The 6,484-nt window shown below is 44.2% G+C and overlaps 1 non-coding gene across 1 annotated transcript; it reads right to left on the bottom strand.

Annotated features, from left to right (window-relative positions):
• Positions 1–4,442: 4,442 nt before the first annotated feature.
• On the bottom strand, positions 4,443–4,549 carry LOC126058159 (U6 spliceosomal RNA). The gene has a single exon (XR_007513122.1). It is a non-coding gene; the product is annotated as a U6 spliceosomal RNA (small nuclear RNA).
• Positions 4,550–6,484: the final 1,935 nt, after the last annotated feature.

The raw sequence follows: 6,484 nt of genomic DNA, 5'->3' as shown, positions 1-6,484 counted from the left end.
AAACCCTAATGTGGGGTGGTAGTGTTGTGTGTCAGCTTGCCTAGGCCATGATTCCTAGTGTTGTGTGGCTGTCCTCCATTCTGTGATCTAATGTAATTATCCTCCATTTTATGTGCTGTAAATCCTAACCTCTATAAGAGCTATGGCTGCTAACCAAAAGGTCGGCAGTTTGAATCCACCAGGCACTCCTTGGAAACCCTACAGGGCAGTTCTATTCTGTCCTATAGGGTCGCTCTGAGTCGGAATTGACTCGATGGCAATGGGTTCATATGTTAATGAGATAGGATTAGTGTAGGGTATCTTGTATCTTGAGTCACAGCCTTGCAGGAAAGCATGACTCAAGTCCCATCCTTACTCAGGTCACACCCTTCCCTGGAGTGTGGCCTGCACCCAATGTATATATGTGGATATATACATCTCTCTGCATCTGGATCCTGTATATGGCTCATCATTGTCTGACCTTTAGTTCTTGGTACTTGAGCCAGCAGCCTGCTGTCTGACCTGCTGACTCTGGAATTCACCAGCTTCCACAGCCCCGTGAGCCAGCAGTTGTTATCTGGCTTGCTGATTTGAGTTTTTCAGCCCCTGTGGCCATGTGAGTCAGGAGAAGCTTACGCCTAACTCACGGATTTGGGACTTGCCACTTCCACAACCTCATGAGCCATGTCCTTGATACAGTCCATGAATTCTGTGAGACGTTGCAACATATTTTGGAACCCAAAGATGGGAAGAATAGTACTGAGAGGAGGAGGAGTAGTTGATGTTAGAGATGATGGAGTGGTACAGAAATTTGGGAAAATTGGACATTTGGGACATCTTTAACCTCTACCTCAGAGGAACCAGGTTTGTGCTGACCCTTATGAAAGAAATTGTTCATTTAATAGAGTACTAGTGAGGGTTCTGTAGACAAACAAAACCAATAAAGTGTCTATCTATCTATCTAGAGGTTTATTTTAAGGAATTAGCTCATAGGATTATGGGGCCTGGCAAGTCCAAAATCTATAGGACAGATGACAGGCTAGAAACCCCAGCAATCTTGAGTCTGGAATCAATAGGCCAGGCTGTGGGCTGGAAACCTTGGCAGGATGCCTGTGCTACAGTCTTGAGGCAGAAACTTCTTCTTCTGGAAACCTCAGGTTTTTGCTCTTAAGGTCTTCAATTGATTGGATGAGGCTCACCCACCTTGTGAAGGGCAATCTGTTTGCTTAAGGTCAACTGATTTAAATGTTAAATCGCATGTAAATACCTTCATAGCAACATCTAGACTAGTGTTTGACCAAGCAACTGGGCATCGTAGCTTTGCCAAATTGGCAAAAAATCAGAGATGGCATGTCAAATATGTAGCTGCACATGGTTAAAAACTTACTCTAATAATTATGGCTAATGTCTATTGAGTATTTGCTCTGTGCTCATTCTTTCTAAAGCATCTTACATGGATTATCTCATTCCATGTTTACAATACTATCTATGCCTTGTTCTTGTTGTCATGTGCTGTTGAGTCGATACCCATCACAGCAACCCTGTAGAACAGAGTAGAACTGCCTCATAGGGTTCCTAGGCTATAATCTTAATGGGAGGAGATCACCAGGTCTTTTCTCTTGTGGAGCCGATGGTGGGTTCAAACTGCTGACCTTTGGGTAGCAACTGAGTGCGTAACCATTGCACCACCAGGGCTCGTTACCCATGGGAAAATTTAGACACAGAGAAGTTAGATAACTTGCCCAACATTAGTCAGCTATTCCTTGAGTGAGCTATGATTCAATCCCAGCCACTGTGATTCCAGAGTCCATTAATTGTACACACTGCCTCAGCTGAACTGTTCTAGGAACTGGAGAAAGAATAGTGAACAAAGCACTGGGCTGCTAACTGAAAGGTTGGCAGTTTGAATTCACTCAGCCGCTCTGTGGAAGAAAGACCTGGAAGTCTGCTTCTACAAAGATTACAGCCATGAAAACCCTATAGGGCAGTTCCACTCTGTCACATGGGGTCGTCGTGAGTCAAAATCAACTTGACAGCACCCAACAACAATAACACATGGAGTTTACTTGGCACTTGGGCTGCCCAACTTAGCTCTGAATCATAGAGAGTCTTGAGCTGTTCCCTCATTGCTGTCTGTCGGTGACAATTGCTTCTCCATCCTGTGGGCTCCTCCAGGCCTGGGGTCCTGTCTCCTCCTGCCTTTCACTCCCAAGAAGCACACACGTGCACACAAGGGTTCTTAGCCATATCTTTAAACTGAAGAGTGTGTGAAAGCAGAAAGTGTTTGTTCCTGGCTCTGTGACTGTGAAATGCAGGGGAGGTTTTTCACTCTGGTGTCCATTTCCTCAGCAGGAAAGTGGGATGAACTTTGATATTCTATGAATACAGTAAGATTTCCCTATAGACCTTAGGCTTTTCTCACATAGAGATGAGCAACCACTAAGACAAGATCCTCCTGTGACCCCGAGCTCCCGGAGTGGCCCAGGGCCCATAATTTCAGGGTTAAAAATGAGAAAGCTATCTCCAGGCTACTTCTTTTTCAGTGAGGCAGATGTGAGCATGTCTCTTCTAGAGACTAAAAAGCCATGCTAATTTTTGCACCGACATGCACATATTTCATAGATTAGGTAACCACAATTACAATGTTTAATTTTTAATGGGCTTAAAAGAAGAAAGAAGAAAAGAAGCTTATTAAGGAGGAGGAGGTTTCTTATGCAAGGCCATAATCATTTGAATTTTTTTCTGAATTGGCCCTAGGGTTAAAAAAGTTGTTCACCTCCTTTTGACTGAGTTCACATCTAATAATTATATTAACTACTGTCTTTTGAGTACATATTTGATGACCTGATGCCAGGCACCGTGCATAACATCATTGCTGATCCTTACTGTAATCCTTCAAGAAATATAGTACCCCATTTGTCTTAGTCATCTAGTGCTGCTATAACAGGAATACCACAAGTGGATGGCTTTAACAAATAGAAGTTTATTCTCTCACAGTCCAGTAGGCTAGAAGTCCGAATTCAGGGTGTCAGCTCCAGGGGAAGGCTTTCTCCCTCTGTTGGCTCTGGAGGAAGGTCCTTGTCATCAGTCCTCCCTTGGTCTGGGAGCATCTCAGCACAGGGACCTCAGGCCAAAGGACGGGCTCTGCTCCCATGCTACTTTCTTGGTGGTATGAGGTCTCCATGTCTCTCTGCTTGCTTCTCTCTTTTATATTTCAAAAGAGATTGGCTTAAGACACTACCTAATCTTGCAGACCTCATCAATATAACTGCCGCTAATCCATTTTGTTACATCATACTGATAGGATTTACAACGTATAAGAAAATCATATAAAATGGTGGACAATCACATAAAGTGGTGGGCAATCACACAGTACTGAGAATCATGGCCCAGCTAAATTGACAGATATTTTCCATGACACCATTTCACAAGCTCAGAGAAGTTAAGAGCCTTTCTCGAAACCATCTGACCAGTAAAAAGTTAAAACCCAAACCAAACCCATTGCCATTGAATTGATTCTGACTCATAGCAACCCTACAGGACAGAGTAGAACTAACCCATAGAGTTTCCAAGGAGTACTTGATGGATTCAAACTACTGACCTTTTGATTACCAGCTGTTGCTCTTAACCACTATACCACCAGCATTTCCTAGTAAAAAGCTAGGAAGGGATCAAGCTGCATTCTACTTGACCCCAAAGCCTGCTGTAGGTGGTTCTGCTACTCAGGGTTAGTTTCTTAGTTTTCTAATGCTGCCGTAACACAAATACCACAAGTGGGTGGCTTTAAAGAAGAGGGATTTATTTTCTCACAGTTTTGTAAGCTAAAAGTCCAAATCAGGGCCTTAGTTGTGTTGATCCACCCTACAACACATAACCTCAACTGATTGGTTACATCACATTAGTTTGCATTACAGAAGATGATTGTATCACATCAGATTAGATTATACCTACAGGTCGCTATGGGTTTGAATCGATTCAAAGGCAATGAGTTTGATTTTTTTTTTTTTGGTCCTCATTTTATAAAGTAGTTAGCTGAGAGCCAGAAAGAGGAAGTGCTTTGACTGAGATGTCCAAGCTAGGACTTGAGAGTTGAGAATAAAACCAGGCCTACTGACTCCTAGACTGGTACACTGTGTGTTGTGTGGTCTCTCTCATAAAACACTGGCTCTCTTTGGAGAGTGCTGTGTAAAATACATGTGTGTAAAGCACAATAAACAAAGGCATACTCCTCCTGGTTGAATATCTAAGTCACCAGAATTTAGCACTGATCATCCATCAGTTTACAGTAATTAGTCAAATGCCTTGGTTAAGAATCCAGCTTTACCGTTTACTACTTGTGTGACCCTGGTTAAGTTACTTACCTCTTAGTTTCTTCATCTATAAAATATGAATAATAAAAATAATAGTATCTACCCTCTCAACTTACTGTCAAATTATTAAATGACTTTTTTATCTTCTTTTTCAAAAATCTGGAATGCTACATGGATTTGTGCGTCATCCTTGTGCAGGGACCATGCTAATCTTCTCTGTATGGTCCCAATTTTAGTATATGTGCTGCCGAAGCGAGCACTCACACATGTTTGAAATGTGCTTAGTATGGTGCTTGGGACGTGCTCAATAAGTGTCAGCTATTATATTTGAGCATTTGCTACGTGCCAGACTCTACACTAAGTACTTTATGGACCCTATCCCTACTGTTTGCAGCAATTCTGCAAAGTAGACATTCTTAATTAAATCTTACCAATGAAGAGCTGAGGCTTGGGTTGCTCAAGGTCACAGAGTTATGAGTGGCAGAGCCTGGATTCAGTCCCGAGAGCCCAGGTTCTTTCCGCATAGCCGCGTAGCTTCTACAAATTGGACAAGATCTGTCCTCATGGATTCTGCATGTTCTTTTCATGCTCATTTCCCTTGAGACAGCTTCTCTTCTCTTCTTTAGATGCCCAGGGTCCTCCTCCTGCCTTGATTGGCCACATTCTCAGCTCTGGGCCTAGCCCTCTCTCTGACTTCCCTCTGCAGAGCAGTACTCTCTGCCAGCTATCACAGTGGAAATGATCAGCAGGCCGGGGCTACGTCAGTCACAGGACCGGGGCTGCTGCACTACAGAGCGAGTGGGGGACTGTGTGGATACCAGCCCAACTTGCAAATGGAGGGAGGAAGGGGTCCCACCATCAGCTTGCACTTGCCAGACAGCAGTGGGGTTTTCTACATAGCTCTAGGCAGGTCTCAGGGGCATACTGATGAACTGGAGTGAACCAAGGGAATTCCAAAGAGATGAGGAACATCTGAAGCCATACAGAAGGAGAATTGAAGGAGGGATCTACAGCTGTTTGGCCTAAGAGAGAGGACTTTAAGGGCATAGGAGAGCTAAGCTCAGATGTGAGGTGCTATGATGGGGAAGAAGTGTAAGACTTTTCTGTGGCAACGGAGGGCAGAAATGGGATCCAGAAAGGGAGATTTCCGCTCTCTCAATACTCTTTAAAAGCAAATGAAAAAAAAAAAAAAGTTAGATCTAGCCAATTGCTTTGTGATGGAATGAAATCCCACAGTAAAAGTAAAGTCAAAGCTTGTTGTTATTAGTTGCTGTTGAGCCAACTCCAACTTGTGGCGACCCCATGTATGCAGAGCAGAACTGCCCCACAGGATTCTCAAGGCTGTGACCTTTCAGAAGCAGATAGTCAGGGCTGCCTTCTGAGGTGCCTCTGGGTAGATATGAACCACCAACCTTTCAGTTAGTAGTCAAGAGCTCAACTGCGCCACCCAGGGACCCGGAAGTCAAAGCTACATGATCAGTATTCCGGGGTGTTGCACTGAGGTTCCATGGATTTGGAGGTGGAGGGAAAGGGGGTAGATTAAATGATACCGAAGGTCTCATCCAACTCTGAGATTCTATGATGTCATAATTAATCTATTAATTCTTATTTCACACAGCCAACATGTGCAGAACTGGCTGGAAATGGAATAGAATTCACAAAGAGCGCGAAGAATGCCAACCTCTAGGACTGACATAAAGGAGAATATGCCGCCCCCTTCACCATGGCTGTTGCCAACTTTGGCAGCAGTAGGGATGATGAACGTTGAACTGGGAGCAGCGTTGGAGGGCTCCTGCAACCACCCAAGCAAGAGTGATGAAGTGCCGCACCAAGGCAGTGGCAGTGAGGCTGGCGGGATGGGATGGGTCCAGGGCTGTATCTGGGCTAGATGTGATGGGCCTTAGAGGCTAACTGGGCAGGAGAAAGGAAAATAGGACTGGATAGAGGGAAGAATCAGTAGAGACTCCAAGCGGGGCACTCTCAGTCTCAGTAGAGATGGGATATCAAGAGTCATCTTTGGGCAAGAAAGCACCTGGGGTATGAGTAAGATTGGCGAATTGATTACAAGTGACTGAAAGAAGAGAGACTCGTTGCAGTGAGTCACATGTGAGAGAACAGAAGTTGAGGGAAGTTTGATGGGAGTCAGAGAGACTAGACATTATGGAGGAAGCATCGACTGAGCTGGTATCTCCTGT

Source organism: Elephas maximus, chromosome 1 (assembly GCF_024166365.1).
Source record: "Elephas maximus indicus isolate mEleMax1 chromosome 1, mEleMax1 primary haplotype, whole genome shotgun sequence".
In the NCBI taxonomy this organism is placed as follows: Eukaryota; Metazoa; Chordata; class Mammalia; order Proboscidea; family Elephantidae; genus Elephas; species Elephas maximus.
This window is presented reverse-complemented; position numbering and strand designations above follow the sequence as displayed.